This window comes from Apium graveolens, chromosome 10, assembly GCF_009905375.1.
Source record: "Apium graveolens cultivar Ventura chromosome 10, ASM990537v1, whole genome shotgun sequence".
In the NCBI taxonomy this organism is placed as follows: domain Eukaryota; kingdom Viridiplantae; phylum Streptophyta; class Magnoliopsida; order Apiales; family Apiaceae; genus Apium; species Apium graveolens.
The window spans coordinates 208,715,844-208,735,171 of NC_133656.1; the positions used below are offsets into that span (position 1 = coordinate 208,715,844).

A 19,328-nucleotide genomic window follows, 5' to 3' on the forward strand; every position below is an offset into this window, starting at 1 on the left:
AGTTGTGCAATTTATCACATTATCAAACATATCCTTGTCAAGACCATTAAACAAAATGTTCATAGCCTTCTTATCCTTGTGGACTTCTTCTGTGTCTTCCATTGTCCATTATGCTCTAGGTTTTGGAATGGATTGACCAACAACAATTGTGGCTGTAGCAACTGTGGCTACTTTGTGGGGAATGTGAGGACCATTCTCAATGCAGTTTACATAACCTTCATCTTGGGAGAGTAGATGAAGGTGCATTTTCACCTTCCAATGGTGATAACTGTCTTTGTCAAGAACTGGGATTTTTACTCCAATATCCTTCTTACTCATCTTTGTTAGTTTCCAAGAACTTTAAACTCTTTGTATGTCAAGAGCCTGCTCTGATACCAATTGTTATTCCTAGTGAACTAACAATGAGATTTACAGAAGGGGGGTTGAATGTAAATCTCAAAACCTTTTCAAGTTTTGAGCAGTTTCAAAGGCTGTGTGTTTAAGATAAACAAGTGTGTGAATTGCTTTAAGCTAATACAGACAGATATATATTCAAGCACAAAAGTACAGAACACAACAGACATTAAAAACTTTTCTGGTGGATTTGTTGTTCCACCAGAGATGGTATTTCAGAAAATCTGTGATTCAAGAAGTTGATCACAGCTGCATCCTAGTACAAACTAGATAATTTTTCTCAAGATTTCTCTAGTTTGTACTAGGATGCAGCTGTGATCAACTTCTTGAATCACAGATTTTCTGAAATACCATCTCTGGTGGAACAACAAATCCACCAGAAAAGTTTTTAAGGTCTGTTGTATTCTGTACTTTTGTGCTTGAATATATATCTGTCCGTATTAGCTTAAAGCAATTCACACACTTGTTTATCTTAAACACACAGCCTTTGAAACTGCTCAAAACTTGAAAAAGTTTTGAGATTTACATTCAACCCCCTTCTGTAAATCTCATTGTTAGTTCACTAGGAATAACAGATTTGTTTACTAAAGCACTTCCTACATCATCTTTCAAGAAATTGGTGAACAAGATTGGAATGCGTAGACTTCGAAATATTTTATAGTTATGCTAAAATAAGGGGGAGACATAACTTTAAATTATGTACAACACATGTACTCTTTTTCATTCACTAGGGTTTTTCCCACAGGGTTTTTTCTAGTAAGGTTTTAACGAGGCATGATGCTAGTACATGTCATCCAAGGGGGAGTGTGATGTATATCAGTGGATGATACTAGAATATTCTAGACCCTAACCTTTGATCGTTCACATCCATGTATCTTAGACTTTTGATTCATGAATCTTGATTCTATAAGTGCATGCACATTGTATCTTGTAGGCCTATAAATAGACCTCATACTTGAGCTTGTAATATATACAAGTTTAATAAAAATATATTGTTCTCTCTCAACTCTTTATATGCTTTCTATATAATCTATATTAGTATGTAATAAAAATAATTTAATTTGATCCCCTGAATATTATTCGATTCCCCTATATTTTTGATTCCGCCCATGAAAATAATGATACTCTGCGGGTGAAGTCACACGTACAGGGGTATGTTAGATCAGCGATTCAAGCTAATCAAATAAATAACCTCCTTGCTTAGAATAATTTGTGCATTTTAACTTTCAACACATATTTTAAGTTGTATCTATACATACATATATAAATAAGCTTTGAATTTTTCTTTTTATGAATAATAGTTTAAACATTAATTTTTTCTTAAAAATATTTAAAATTAATTTACAAAAAATTATTTTCAACACATTTTAAAATACATAAAACATACTAATTCATAAATTTCTAGTACAATATTTATTGATAATATATATTGAGCATGCAAAATTCAACATCATTTGATGTGATCAAACTAGGACTCTAAGAGGACAGTAACATAGTGAAACAAGGAAGAAGGGGTCATTTTAGTGTAACAAATAATTAGGGTGTGCATCACGGTGTAAACGAGTCAAATAGTTCATGAGATACTCGAATTCGGTTCATAAAAATTTTAAATTCGACTCCGAAATAATCGAGCCGAGCACGAGCTCAAACTTTTCGAATTTACCGAACCGAGCTTTGACTTCAAATTACTCGGCTCGTAAGGTTCGCAAGTCTTATCGAGCCTCTATTATTTTTAATATTTTTTATTATAAATATATTTTTATATAAATATTTAATATTTTTATATATTGTTTATTTATTATTGAATTAAAATAGAGCCGAACCGATCATATTTCGAGTTTTTAAATAAAATTTAGTGAAATTAATTCGAGTTTTTAAGACGAACTCGAGCCTACTGAACCTTTTGCGAACTGAGCTTCGAACTTGAAATTAAAGGCTCGGCCAACCTCGAGTTCGATCCTGAATTATTTTTAATCAAACTCTAAGTCTGGCGGTGTTCGACTCGACTCGGCTCGACTCCTTTACACCCATAGTGCACATATATCACCGTCCGATATAATATGTACTTTAATTTCTCTTACTAGTTTTAATTTGATACCGTGTTTGTATCGTTAAAAGTACATAATGTGGTCGTTTGGTTCGCGGAGTGGTATGAGGTTGTAATGAAAAATCGAGTTAAGGTGGTATAGGGTTGAAGTATCATTCTTGATATCATGTGTTTGGTTAAGTAGTGGAATAAATATATTTAATTATTACTTTTTATTAATTCAAAAAAATATTAAAATTCTATTTTTTGTTGTTTTAGTTTATTGATTTAATTTTGTGTTAAACATTTAAATTAAATATAATTAATTTTTATTTTTTATTAATTCAAAAAAAATAATAATAAGGTTTTTGATTTTCATACCCATCTCCCCACTAGGTATCAAAAACCCGGGATTTGAGGTATGAGTTTGGAGGATTAAATTTCAGAACCAGATATCGGGTTGGGTTTTTAATGACCAAAACTCATATCTGATACCAGAAAAGTATGAACCAAACGACCCCTTAATCGTTTTAATCTATTATCCTGTATCAATAAAAGTACATGATTCATTGATCTTGTTAGGAAAATATTTGGTTTTTTGGAGTACTTTGACTTTTTTTTAAAAAATTATACTGAATGTCACAATAATCATATATAACACTGTGTTATGAACTAGCTAATTGACAATGATAAACTGGCAAGTTCGAATCAATAATAATACTAATAAAAATGATAAGTTGAGCATTCGAGAGGCCCACAACTCTCCAAAGTGACCCTAAAGTATTTTCACAATTAATATGATGTCTTCCTTCCAACCTCCACCTCCCCTCTTGTGTTCTTTTCCTTACTTCCCGACTCTTTTACCCCCTTGACCCGTTATGTTGACCCCATATGATGAAATGTCCTTTATGTGCTTATACTTTTGTCCGGGGTCATGACAATTCCCCGACTATGACAATAGCTGGTGTAACATATCTCAGTTGTGAAAATTGGGCATGTAATATGGCTATTCTTTTTTATGTCCCCTGAGCAAGAGCCAAGTCGTTAGACTTAGTAACAGATTCCTTTTCAATTATCTCTAACTTATGGTGTCCTTTTGCTTTTTCCTTGACAATTTTATGATCACAAATGTACCCAACAAACATTTACACCTTCTTTGCGGTTTGTTTAACATATGGCGCATCTGGAAGTATGATACTCTCAATTGATCTGATCAATCTTTGTAACATTCTATTGCTCTCGGCCAAGAACTGCTCCAGGTGATCTCTTTATTTTTAAAAGCATTAAGATCTATCTCCAACCTTGGAACACAATCAACATCAGTTGACAATCTATGTTTCACATTCATGTACTCATTTAAAGTAACTTTTGGTTGTTGTTTTTCGAGAGTTATATTATGTATTGATTCGTTCTTTCCATGCGCCACAATTACCTTTCCAGTGACATTAATCATAAGTGCCAATTGAAGGTACAAATCCATAAGGTGTAATTAATAAAAATACTTCATCATTGAAAATATTGCAATTGCTTCCAAAGAAATTTTGTGAACTGCAAAGCCACATCATAGATTTATAAACAAAATTATCATTTTTTCTGAATGTTGTTGAAAATTGCCTTGCCTTCCTCAATTTGACTATATTTGGAATACATATCAATCAGCGCATAAGACAATATATAATTTACTTCGATATTGATTTCCATCATCATGTTATGAATCCATTTAACACAATCAAAAGCTCCGGTTCGTGAACATCCGGTATTTGTAAATCCATCAGGTTCAAGTTTCGATCGCAACATCTTCAGAGAATCACTAAACCCTTTCTCATGATGCACATTTTTTAACATAACCTCCAATAATCAAATTCTATGAAACAAAATCTCATGTCTGCATTTTCCCAAATATATTCTTAACACTATCAGACTCTTTTATCTCTATAAATCTCACAATCATCAAATTGGAGTCAACAAGACCAACAGACAAACAATTAACATCATTAAACAATATCCTAACAATAAGTGTATTACCAGATATGTAAATCATCTGGAGTAACAAAATGAGATACATGGAATTCCCATATTATAATGAACTCTCCACATCACCCCTATGCCCTTCTCCGGAACCACCTATACCAAACTCATCTCTAGCCAAACTTCTTTGAACCAACCCTTTTCTCGCATCATCCAAACTCAACACTCCGTTTATCACCGTATAATAAATCTTTTCTTCAACTGGACATTCATCAAACACTTTGGTTGTATGTAAAATAATTTAAAATCTTACAAGATATCCCATAAAATTTTCAATACTCGCATTCATGAAATCTGTACGAAAAAGGTTTATCAAACATAACTAGTTGGTGGGGAGTATTTACCTTTACTCTCTCATCCAGCCCTACCAAGGGTGTAAGTATTCCAGTAGAACCCAATCCCGGATTGTCAATGCTTCTATCAATCTTGTCATTGATGGATATCGGAAATGATTGTGTCCCCGTCAATGTGCCTTCGATCTCCGACTCAAGGCCCTCAACTTCTGCCCCCAATTTCTTCATCACCATCCCTTGACCTTCAATTAATTGCTCTTTTAAAGAGTGTCACGAAGCTTTTATAGTTGTTTCGAAAGCCTTAGAAACCATATCTTTTACTGATTACTCTAAGTCATGGATTTTCGTTTCATTTAATTACACTATGCGGAGATTGATGGCTCCATAAAATCAGTATCCACACCAGATGACGTATCCCCAAACACATGGGAACTGTCATGAACCCTTATCGAATAAAGAAAATAACAAAACTTGTTTTTAAACCTTAGTTGATCGCCATTAAGAGTGTTCATCAACACCTCTTGTTGTTCACAATATCCATCTAAACAAGCTTCCAATTAGGGGTGAGCAGAAAACCGCACAAACCGCAAAAACCGTCCGCACCGCACCAAACCACACCGCAAAACGCGGTTTTTAATTTTCGTGGTACGGTTGCGGTTTGAATTTTTAATAAACCGCGCGGTGCGGTGCCGGTTGCGGTTTTAAATTTCTGAAAATGCGGTTCAAACCGCACCGCACCGCAATATTTAATATATTATAAATATAAATAAATATATATATATACATACATATTCCTATCAGGTAACATAAAGAACCATTTTATGTTCTTAATTAAACTGAATTTCACCATATGGCCATAGCATCTTTATTGAGTTAGAGTTATATGTTAAATTCATTAAGGAATTCAAATGGATCACACGATCTTCTGACAAATAAAAAAAAGACTACACAATCTCTTATTTGTATTTCTTCACTAGGAAAACTAAAATCCAAGTATTTATATTAGTGAACTAAGATGTTGCATTCTGATTGACTAAAACTATTTTCGGAAATTTGATTAAATTCAAGTTTTGTATTAATTTATTTTTTTTGAACTTGTAAAGTATAAACCACAGTGAACCGCACCACACCGCGCCGCATTTTCGTGGTGCGGTTTATGTGGTTTTCGAGGGTATGCGGTGCGGTTGCGGTTTGGAAATTTGAGCAAACCGCATGTGCGGTTTGGTTTGCGGTTTGAGGAAAAAACCGCACCGCCCGCACCGCGCTCACCCCTACTTCCAATCGCTGCCATGTACCAGCCATGGTGTGGGTAGGATTCCCGATTAACGATATTTATTCAACCATCGATGACTAGATCATAATGCTCTGATATCACTTGTTATTAATAATTATAAACTAGCAAGTTCAGACCAATAATAATACTGATAGAAACCAGGGATGACAAATTAATCCGATTTGACAGATATTCGATCTGAAACACGAAGTTTTGGATATACAGAACCCGAAGTTTTGGATATACAGAACCCGAAGTTTTGGATATACAGAACCCGAAGTTTTGGATTTGGGTGTGGATTGGATTTCCACTATACCGAACCGATACACGATCCGAAATCCAAAATTCAATCCAAACCCGATCCAAACCTGAGATCCGATTAAAACCCGACACATTTATTATAGATTATATGTAATATTTTAGATGTAATACATATAATTTACATAGTTTTCTTGTATTATTTGAGTAATAGTAGATTACTATCAAGATTGTCAATACTTATTTAGTGAATTATAACTTTTTATTTCAAAATCAGCTTTTATTATGTAAGATGTACTTTGTATATAATTATAAAAATAATAATTTGTGATAAAATACTAAATATTATGTTATCAATACATCATAGATATTACTCACCATGTCAAACTGTGCAATATAATGTGTTTAACTACTTATTAATTAATGTATTTTAATTTTAGCTATAATATAAATGTGATTAATAGTGTTTGTATGTATAAATAATATTAAACTTGACTACGTTATTCGTAATTTTGGATACCCAAAAAATACCCGATCCGATCCGAAACCCGATGGATTTGGATTTGGATTTGGATAACCCAAAAATATTTGGATTTAAATTTGGATTTTATATTACCCGATCCGAACCCGACCCGTTGTCATCCCTAATAGAAACGATAAGCTGAGCATTCGAGAGGCCCAAAACTCTCCAAAGAGACCCTAAAGTATTTTCACCAATTAACCTGATGTCTTCATTCCAACTTTCACATCCCTTATTGTTTCTTTTTCCTTACTTGACCCGGCTCTTTTACCCCTTTGACCCGTTATGTTGACCCCATATGATGAAATGTTTTTTCTGTCCTTATACTTTTGTTTGGGGCCATGACACATTGTGATTATCATGGCATGGTGACGAGGTCGTAATTTAATTTTTTATTATACCTAAATTGGTTTTATACCTTGGCATTAATTATGTGTTATTGTGTTGGGAGATTTTAGTTAATAAGAGCATCTCCAACCCTCCCCTCCCTTACATATATTTTTGTCATATATGTAATTATAGGAAATGAATAAAAATTGTAGTAGTGCAATCTAAAGCATATTAACTAAAATTATATTAGCTTTTTAGTTCCCTAAATTTGTTAGAAGCAATATTTTAATATATTTTAGGAGACCAAGATAGATAACCTATTGGAGTTAGCTAACCAATCATAACTGAATACATGCCCCAAATGTCACTATTTGGGGGAGAATGACCCTCAATGTCACTTTAGAAAAAGATGACCTTAAATATCACTTCAAAACTGAGGTTCGTTTATTGTTTATGTATATATGCTAAAAACGCAAATGCGTACTTCATTTTCATTTTTTTTCAAACTTGAAAACGTTAATTCAAAACATGAATTTTGGGCCAAAACCCAACTTGGTCTTTCGTTTTCCTTTTTAAATTTTTTTTGAAAGAGTAACATTAGTTCAACTAGTGTTTTGCATCTCTTTTTTAATCTTTTTAACCTAAAATTCTAGATATTGTTATGTTTTAAGCTTAAAACGCTACTTTAAGAGGTATTTTGTTTGTATTTTATTCATATATATAAATATTTTTAAATCTTAAATTGAGAATTGGTGAACCCAAAAATATTAAAAAGTGGGTCATAATCTAACAATTTTTAACATTTCAGGGTTCACCAATTCTTCTTTTGGGTTTTAGAAATATTAAAAAATAAATTAATAAAATGTACGCCGATTTAGGGTTTAGGATTGAGCCTAAACCCTAATTTATTATAAGGTTTAGGGGCGTCACAAAGGGAGAATCCAAAGGCCAGGGCATAGGACTTGAAATACTTTATCAAGATACTATTTAAAAAATGATTCCAATGAAAGCCTAAATACCACGCTTGAAACATATCATAGTGATGTTGACAGAGAATCTGATAGATCTGGCATTCGTTCAGATTCTAGCCCTGGCTACGACAGTGAAAGCTATGATAATAGCTCTAGTAGTGATTCAGACTCTGACAGTGACAATAAGAATGAAATAATTATTAGCTTAGCTAGGGTTCCGGGAGAATCTAGTCATTTAGTTATAACAATATCTGTAAAGTAAGGGGCAAGGCTTCTATGATAGCTTCCCTTCATGTAGTCGTCGTCTTCACCGGCCCCCCTTCGTCGCTTCTGGCGAAGCTGCAGGTTAATGAGCAAGTGAATGAACGAGCCATGTTCCTAAAAGGAGTGACCATCTTTGTTTTCTTCCCTTCCCCTATCCTTTCAAAGCCCTTGTATAGGTTGGGTGATAGCGCTTGACTAAAAGAGAGAACCTGTTCTATAGCACATTCATGTCTTATTCTTCACCTACTTCATTGCTCCAACCCTTTCTTGTAAACAGATCTTCCCCCCACACTGTTAGGATGAAAACATGCGCTAAATTACACGCAAGTACACGCGTTTGTTAGGACGTTAACATGTGCTAATAATACACGCAAGTATACGCGTTCACAAGTAGTATAAGATATAAATCAGATTCGTTCCCACAGAGACTGGTTTAGGTTAAGTTCAATTTATGCACCTATGCAACAATGTATGGTTATCGCTCAATGTTAAGATAAATAACAAATTGGGTTTGGATTAAACTAAGAGATTATACTAAATAGCATTAACTAAGAGAATTGAGGTTGAATTACTTATATGAGACAAACATGAGATTCTAACTTCATTAAATACTTCTTTCAATAGCCTTTTCATTCTTAACCTTAGCATGTGATGGTGATGACACTAATCATATAACACGAAACTAGTAAACGCCAACTTTCATTGTACGAATACCCTACTACCAAACATCCACAAAATAGATAAAAGTTGAATAGACACCAATTATGCTTAGTCCTTATATGTCTATAAGAATTGAAAACATAGCGGTTTAATGCGCAAGTTATATATCGTGATTACATAGGGCAAGTAAGATGGTTAAAATACCTACGAATCATGCATAACAATAACACATGAACCCATGCTAGCATGACAAGTTCTAAACCTCTATATTCATTGTCGCTTCAATAGAGATTAACACGCTATCTTATATTTTAGCTACGCACATAAGACGAATAAGCACAACCAATACTAGGATATCAATCAATCACCACACACCAAGATATTGAAATAAATTAACTATGGAAATCCGTAAGTAAAATCCGTTAGAACCCCACGATAACGATTAGTTCATAATCGAACTCATCTTTACCATGGGTTCCAATGAAAGCATGATAATAAACAATATAAGAGTACTAAGGTTCAAAGATAAATCGAAAACAAGCATTCAAGTATTGCCTAAATCACAGAAAACAAAAGTCTTCTTCTCTGTAGCCTTCTCGTGCTCTCTAGGTCTTCTTATTGCTCTCTCAGGCCTCCTTGTTGTTGAAAACGTCTTTTTATTGATATATATAGGCTCCAAGATGACCAGAACTCTCAAAATCTTCAATTTCGACTAAAATCAGGATTCTGGTGTAGAAACCGGGCGCGGGCGCGCTGAAATAGTGTTTTCAGCGGCGCGGGCGCGCTGGTTCTGGCGCGGGCGCGCTGACATTCTGGAAAAATTCTGACAATTCTTCTTTTGGCCATATCTTGAGTTCTCCTCGTCAGAATTAGGCGATTCAACTGCCCACACGAAGCTAACGAGATTCTATACAACTTGAGAATAGCCTAGGCTTCCAATTTTGATCTTTTTTCAGCATAATTATTTGAAAAACTTCTTTCTTCCTTTAACTGATGCCTGAAATGCAATAACACAAAAATACATCAAAAATACCAATAACCTGAGTCCAAAACACCAACTTAAGCCTGAAATGAAGCGTTTCGGATAGATTTAAAATCCACTTATCAGCGTTCGCAAGTAATATAGATTATTTCTAGTTTGTTCCTACAGACACTATTTTAGGTTAATTTCAATCAATGTACTTTTGCAACAATGATATGGTTATTATTCAATGCTAAGATGATAACAATTTGAGATTGATTATAACTACGATATTATGCTAACTAATATTAGCTAAGAGAATTAAGGTTGATTTACTTATATAACACAAACATGGGATTCTAACTTCATTAAATACTTCATTCAATAGCCTTTATGTTCTTAACCTTAGCATGTAATGGTGATGACACTATCAAATAACACCAAACTATTAAATGTCAATTTTTGTTGTACGAATACCCTACTACCAGGCATCCACAAAAGGGATATAAATTGAATAGACACCAATTATATTGAGACCCTATATGTCTATAGAATTTGACAACATGATGGTTTAATACGCAAGTTATCTATCATGATTACATAGAGCAAGTCAGATGGTTAAAATTGCCTACGAATCATGCATATCAAATACATGAACCAATGCTAGCATGGCAATTCTAAAGCCCTACATTCACTTTCGCTTCAATAGAGATTAACACGTTATTTTATAAGTTCACGACACTCATAAGACGAATAAGCACAACCAATACTAGAATATCATACAATCACCACACACTAAGGTATCGAAACAAATTAACTATTGAAATATATAAGTAAATCCGTTAGAACCCCACGATAACGATTAACCCATAACCGAACTCATCATCACTGTGGGTTCCGATGAAAGCATGGTACAATAAACTAAGCCTTTATAAACTTAATAATAATCAAAGTACGTTAAACAAGAGTATTCGGTTCAACAAAAAAGAAAACTGACATCCAAGATTACAACTCAATTAAAGAATCACAAATATAAACAAGCTTTTCTTCTCCTTTGTTGTATTTGTGCTCCTAGGTCTTCTCCTTAGCATTTGTTCTTAAAAACGTCTTTAAGTTATCTTTATATAGCAGCCCAAATCGTCCAAGAGCCCAGAAAATCAATCTTCTATTCAAAACAGGATTCCTGGAAATCGATCCGGCGCGGGCGCGCGCTATCTTAGCGCGGGCGCGCTGCAACTCTGACAACCGGCGCGGGCGCATGCTAACAAAGCGATGGTGCACTGACCTTCTATCAAAACTTCTAATTTTTATTTTAATTGTTAGTTTCTGATGGAAATCAACACACGAACATCTGGGACATCTTCCTAACACCAATTTAGCACGAAAACAATGTTAAATCTCCTTCTTCCTTTAGTCATGCCTGAAATGCGAAAATACTACAAAACACATCAAAAACACAAATAACTTAAGTACAAAACACCAATTCGAAGCTTTATGAAGCGTTATAAGTGGATATAAATGCCACTTAACATATCCCCAAACTTGAATCGATGCTTGTCCTCAAGCATAAACAGACTCAAAAAATAAGAAATAAAAATGCATAAATTCAAACTACATGAATGCAACGATCCCCCCAGATTAACCAAACCAACCAATGAGCAACATCTCAAAAAATGCAGTTATTCACACAAAGATCAATCAAATCCTACAAATAAACTTATAAGCCGGAAACGTGTGTGTGTGTGTGTAAATGCTTAACAGATATACTATCGCCACTAGATCAATAATCATGACTCACTGCTCATCAAGGCAATCACAAGATTATAAATAGAATAAACGTTAAACTCAAAATGACTGACAACACTTCAATTTTTATATTGTAGTTATACAAGGATTCATGCTTTTTATTAACACATAACAACACAAATATGCTTATTTGATCGTGCAATGAGTGAGGTCCACAAAAGTCTTATACAATGATACTCACGTAGCGAGCGTTAGGTTAGTGGATCCCAGACTATAAAAGCCTTAGGTCACTAGGCACAAAGTCCCTTAAGAACTTAATAACTCGAGTATTAAAGAGCCCACTCGTGATCAATTATTAATCAACATATATATTTTTTTCTTTTTTTATTTTTTTCAACAATTTCTAAACGAGTGTGTTTCGCTCCATCTCGTTCAACCCTAGACTACTTATATAAATATGAGCCGGCTACTAGCCATTTGACATCTAGCCACAACAACTAGCAATGAAATCCAATATTTTTCTCCAATTTTTAAATATCCATGTTATTATGCCACTAAAAAAATATCATACATTTTGGATATAAACAAGTGATTAAACCTTGACAAATAAATAAAACATGATCATGATCATGATCTAGCACTCAAGCAAAATCTAAGACTTAGTGAAATTTTTATTGCTTCTAGCATGCAAATCAACTCGATAAGGCTTAACATCCCTCTATACGACATCACTACACTAGCATCATTATCACAAATCAATCAGTAAATTAAACTTAAGGGATCATGTTATAATGTAAATGCAACCTATATGCAACATACTAAAATGCAAAATAAAAAACTACTACATGGCAAATATGCAACTATATGAACTAACTATCATGAATATGCAAACTAAATGGATATACATATAACATATATTCCTTAACTACCACCCCCAAACTTAAAATATTCACTGTCTTCAGTGAAGGTAATAATAAGGAATCATGCATACCTACTCGAAATCAGGATCATCACCCTCAACGGGTGGAGTATCAGGAGTGTCAAGAGTGTTAGGAGGTGGATACACAGAGTCCTCACCAAAAATTGGCCATCGGATGTCAACTCATGTGACTGAATGCTGTACCCAATGCCTGGGTAAGGTCCAGTACAAACCTACTATGAATGTCATGCATCGCATTCATCCTCCTCTTCAAGCGCCTATACTGCGCTGAACTCAAACCAGCACTACCCTCAACATTCTGTTATTGTTGCTGCTGTGAAGAACTAGGCTCACCCCTCTGAGCTCTCCAATCTGCTCTACTAGCCTGAGCAGAACCACCAGCATATGTCTGATCAGCTGGTCGTCCACCCGACAAGTGATCATACGAGCCCCTTCTCATCAGCCTTCCCCCCGTACCACTCATGCATCACTGCTATCGTCGAACCATCAATCGGGACACTAAGCAACTATAGCTACTCGTGTGCTGGCCAATAAACTCCAACCACCACATACAATTTTGTCATACTGGACGTATAGGGAATAGATCCCGTAGTGCTCCCTCGCAGAAACCTCAAAATTTCCTGAAAAATAATGGACCCCAAGTCCACATAATCACCCTGCAGAATACCCCACAACAGCTTTTATCGGTCCACCGTAACATCATGCACATGTGATGAAGGCATAATGTTAGCACAAATAAAAGATTTCCATGCACGAGAATACCTGTTCATGCAAGAGGTAGGGAAAGTAGCATACTCGTTCGTACCCCTCTTGAGCTTCCAATGAGTGTTGGGGACACACAATATAGCAACAATCAAATCTAAATTAAAATTATCCCCCATCTTAACATTCCAATCCTCCTACTATGGCCTCCTCTCGGGCTGGTTAAGCACCATCCGAATCGCATCCATAGTATAATCCACAGTCAATCCCCTAACCACCGAATACCTGTACTTATCCGCCTTCGCGTTTACGTAAAACTTGCGAACCATACTCATGGGCACAGCGGCAGGTGCCTCACAAAAAGCAACCCAACCTATCTCAAGAATCATCTCCAAAAGCTTACCATCTCTTCCTGATGGCAGAAAACCTCTCTCTTTGGCTATGAGCTTCGATAGCAGTCTCGTATACTCCACCTCAGCCTTCGGAGTTGCAAACCTGGGCCTCACACCCCCAACACTCGAAGAATCGGTAGTGCTGCTGCTAACTTGAGTTCTTTGTCTCTTGGGTGCCATTGAATTTAAATAAGCTTGAGAAAAGGTAAGTGTATAAGAGAGATCTAAGTTTGAAAATTGATAAGTGATGAAGAAGATTGTGTATAAGTGTGTGTATATATAGGGAATTAGGAATTAGTTTTGGAAAAGAACTGAGAATTGATTATGGGAATAATGGGAGTAATGAGGTGATTGAAACTAATTGGGATAGGGAAATATGGAAGGTGGGAGTGGGAAATTCGGATGTAATGTGATTTTTTTTGTTTTTTTCTATTATTTTTTCATGTTCAGAGAGCCAGCGCAGCCGCCCCGCCTGGTAGCGCGGGCGCGCCGTGCTTCTGGAAAACCAGCGTAGCCGCCCCGCATACCAGCACGGGCGCGCGCAACTACTGGACTATTAGCGTGGTCGCCCCACTTCTCAGCGCGGGCACGCCGTGCTACTGTAGTTGACACTGAATTTTTTCATTCTTCTGATTTTTTTGAGTTTTTTTCTTGTTTCCTTCTTCCTCTATCTACTAATGTACAACAAACTTGGGTTGCCTCCCAAGAAGCGCTTGGTTTACGTTTCTAGCTTGACGTAGAATTTCGAGATCAAGTGGACAATAAAACGGCACTAACCACCTCACGGTTTACCGTATCCCCATAGTAATTTTTCAACCGTTTTCCATTCACCTTGAACGCTTGGCTCAGATCATTCTCAAAAATCTTCACCGCTCTATGTGGAAACACAATTTTGACAACAAACGGCCCTAACCACCTCGATTTCAACTTTCCAGGAAAAAGACGGAGACGAGAGTTGAACAAAAGAACTTGTTTCCCCGGCACAAATGATTTGAGCACTAGACCCCTATCATGCCATCTCTTGACTTTCTCCTTATACATCTTGTTGTTCTCATACGCTTGAAGTCGAAACTCATCGAGTTCATTCAATTGAAGCGTCCTTTTCTTACTAGATGCATCCAAATCGAGGTTCATTTTCTTCAAATCCCGGTACGCTTTGTGCTCTAGCTCCACAGGCAAATGACATCCCTTACCATAAACCAACTAAAACGGAGACATGCCTAGCGGAGTCTTGTATGTTGTTCGATACACCCAAATAGCTTCATCCAGCTTCAAAAACCAATCCTTCCTTGATGGACATAAAACTTTCTCTAGAATATGTTTGATCTCTCTATTAGACACCTCAGCTTAACCATTAGTCTGAGGATGGTAGGCTGTAGCAATGCGATGATTCACATTATATCGCTGCAAAATAGCAGTGAACTTGCGATTACATAAATGGGATCCCTCGTCATTGATTATGACTCTTGGCCTCCCAAATCTTGTGAATATTTGCTTGTGAAGAAAATTAAGCACGACCTTAGCATCATTTATCGGCAAAGCCTTGACTTCAACCCATTTCGAGACATAATCAACCGCCAACAAGATATACTGATTATTGCAAGATGAGACAAATGGCCCCATGAAGTCAATTCCCCAAACATCGAAGACCTCAACCTCGAGTAGCACATTAAGAGGCATCTCATCCCTCTTGGACATATTACCAACACGCTGGCAGTGATCACACTTCAAAACGAACCGATGTGCATCCTTAAACAATGTAGGCCAGAAGAATCCTGCTTGAAGGATACGAGCTGCTGTCTTTTCTCCACCATAGTGGCCTCCATAAACAGTCGAATGACAATCTCGCAAGATACCCTCCGTCTCGTTGTACGGAATACATCTCCTGATGATTTGGTCAGCTCCTTGCCTAAACAGAAACGACTCATCCCACATATACCACTTCACCTCATGAAAAAACTTATTCCTTTGAGAAGAAGACAGGTATGGAGGCATAATATTGCTCACAAGGTAGTTCACAGTATCTGCGAACCACGGTTCTTCCTCTTGCACCCCAAACAACTGCTCATTGGGAAAAGACTCATTAATCAATGTCTTATCATGTGAAGTTGTACTAGGATCTTCTAACCGAGAGAGATGATCATCAACTTGGTTCTCAGTACCTTTCCTATCCTTGATCTCCAACTCAAACTCTTGAAGTAAAAGAACCCATCGAATCAGTCTAGGCTTCGAGTCCTTCTTCGAGAAAAGATAGCGAATAGCAGCATGATCAGTGAAAACCGTCACCTTCATCCCAAGCAAATAAGATCGAAACTTCTCAAAATTGTAGACAATGGCTAAGAGTTCTTTCCCAGTAGTAGTATAGTTCAGTTGAGCATCATTGAGGGTCTTACTAGCATAGTAGACCACATGAATATATTGTTCTTTCGATGCCCAAGAACTGCTCCAACTGCATTGTCACTTGCATCACACATCATTTCAAACGGCTCATTCCAATCAAGTACAGTTATGACAGGTGTCGTGATCAAACTCTTCTTTAAGATCTCAAAAGCAGTTAGACACTCTTCATCAAACTTGAAAGGAACATCTTTCTCTAGAAGATTTCATAATGGTTTAGAGATTTTAGAGAAGTCCTTGATGAACCGCCTATAGAAACCCGCATGGCCAAGAAAGTTCCGGATTCCCTTAACATAAATTGGTGAAGGTAGGTTCTCAATGACCGCCACCTTGGCTTTGTCCACCTCAAGACCTTACTAGAGACCTTGTGCCCAAAAATGATGCCCTGTTGTACCATAAAGTGGCATTTCTCCCAGCTGAGAACCAGATTGGTCTCAACACACCTTTTAAGAACTGCGCCAATATTTTGCAAGCACTCGTTAAAAGAATCTTCGAACACGGAGAAATCATCCATGAATACCTCCATATTCTGACCAATCATGTCAGAGAAGATAGCCATCATGCGTCTCTAAAATGTGGCAGGTGCACCACACAACCCAAAAGAAACTCTTCTAAAGGCAAAAGTACCGAACAAACAAGTGAATGTAATCTTTTATTGATCTTCTGGAGCGATGCAAATCTGATTATAGCCCGAATAGCCATCAAGAAGACGATAGTACTCATGCCTAACCAACCTGTCAAGCATCTGATCAATAAAAGTAATAGGGAAGTGATCCCTCCTCGTGGCCTTGTTCAGCTTCATGTAATCCATGCAAACTCTCCACCCTGTGACTGTTCGAGTAGGAATGAGCTCATTCTTCTCATTAGCCACCACTGTGATGCATCCTTTCTTTGGCACACACTGAACTGGACTTACCCAATAACTGTCAGAATTAGGATAGATGATTCTTGCATCTAGCCACTTGAGATTTTTCTTCTTCACAACCTCTTTCATTATCGGATTAAGCCTTCTCTGTTTCTCAACGGTTGGCTTACTTCCTTCCTCCAGCAGAATTTTATGCATGCAATAAGAAGGGTTGATTTCCTTGATATCTGCTATACTCCATCCAATTGCCGATTTGAACTCTCTCAGAATTCTCAAGAGCTTTTCCTCATCACTACCTGAAAGGTCAGATGCAATAATGACAGGCAAAGTAGATGCATCACCTAAAAACACATACCTCAAGTGATCAGGCAAAGGCTTAAGGTCGAGTGTAGGAGCTTCCTCAATAGATGGCTTGAGACGCCCCTCAACATTTTTAAAATCTGACATTATAAGAGATTCAAAAGGCATATCTAGCCTTCTATTCCAAGGAGAAGGATTCAAATACTGCAACTGCTCATCATCTTCATCATCTTCACTATCTGAATTCCCTAAAAAGGCCTTCTCTAAGGCATCAGATCCTAACATTTGATCAAGTTTTGAAGTAACCACAGAATAGACCAACTCCACTTTTAAGCACTCCTCATTATCAGTAGGGAATTTCATGGCATTGAAAATGTTAAAGTCACATCCTGATCCAACACTCGCATAGTGAACTCACCCTTTTGCACATCAATCAAGGTTCGACCAGTAGCCAAGAATGGTCTTCCCATAATTATAGGAATCTTTTTATCTTCCTCAAAATTAAGAATGACAAAATCAACGGGAAAGATGAGTTTGTCCACCTTGACCAAAACATCCTCCACAATGCCTCGTGGATATGTAATAGAACGATCGGCCAACTGCAAGGACATATAAGTAGGCTTTGGATCAGGTAAATGCAACTTCTTGAAGACAAACAAAGGCATTAGATTGATGCTAGCTCCCAGATCACATAAACACTTGTCGAAATACAAGTTTCCAATGATGCAAGGAATAGTGAAGCTTCCAGGATCTTTAAGCTTCGGAGGCAACTTCTGTTGCAGCACGACACTGCATTCCTCCGTTAGAGCAACGGTCTCTAAGTCATCGAGCTTCACTTTTCGAGAGAGAATACCTTTCATAAACTTCGCACAACCAGGCATCTGTTCAAGATCTTCAGCGAAAGTTATGTTGATATGAAGTTTCTTGAATACCTCCAGAAATTTCGCAAACTGCTTATTCAACTTTTGCTTTTGCAGCCTCTTAGGAAAATGAGGTGGAGGATAGATCTGTCTCTCCCATGTATTACCCTCAGGAGGAGTGTGTTCCATAATTTTCTTTCTTGTTTCCACTTCTGCTTCCTTCTGCACTTCTTCTTCAGCCACAACTTCATCTTCCGAAACTTGAGATTTTTCGGTATTTGCAACCTTCCCAGACCTCAACGTAATTGCCTTAACCTACTCTTTAGCTTCCTTCTTGCCTGGAACTTCTGTGTCGCTAGGTAGAGTACCAGGTTGTCGATTCAGCAAGACATTGGCAATCTGCCCAATTTGATTTTCCAAGGTTTTAATAGAAACCGTTTGGCTCTTGCACATGAGCCTCAACTCCTCCAATTCAGATTTTTCATTAGCTTGACTTGCACCTCCATGTGGTAACTGCTGAAGTTGGAGTTATTGTCTTGAAGTATATTACGGTTGTTGAAAACCAGGAGGGTTGTACTGCTTTGCTGCATACTGCTGATAAGGCTGTTGAACCGCATTCTGAGTGTTGCTCCAGCTAAAGTTAGGATGATTGCGGTTGTTGGGATGATAGGTGGCTGAAACTGGTTGCTGCGACTTCTGAAAGTTGATCACGAACTGAGCTGATTCACTAGAAATAGCACACTGCTCCGTCTTATGCGCACAATTAACTCCTTAATTAGCCAAAAAATCCACCTTCATCGTCAAAACCCTAAGCTGAGCAGCTATAGTTGTAGCTGCATCCACCTCTAAAATTCCTGTTACTTAGCCTTGATTTAATCTCTGAGAAGGGTTTTGGTATTCATTAGCAGCCATCAGTTCAATCAACTCATAAGCTTCATCGTAGCTCTTAGCCTTTAAGGCTCCACCTGATACTGTATCAAGCATGGGTCTAGACTGTGCTCCCAAGCCATTATAAAAGCAGTTAATGATCATTCAGTCAGGCATCTCATGATGAGGACACTTTCTAAGCATCTCCTTATAACGATCACAAGCTTCACACAAAGACTCTCCTGATTGCTGCGTAAATTGAGTAAGAGCATTTCTGATTGC

The 19,328-nt window shown here is 36.9% G+C and overlaps 1 non-coding gene across 1 annotated transcript; it reads left to right on the forward strand.

Annotated features, from left to right (window-relative positions):
- The first annotated feature begins 19,221 nt into the window (after window positions 1-19,221).
- On the forward strand, window positions 19,222-19,328 carry LOC141694617 (small nucleolar RNA R71). The gene has a single exon (XR_012563905.1). It is a non-coding gene; the product is annotated as a small nucleolar RNA R71 (small nucleolar RNA).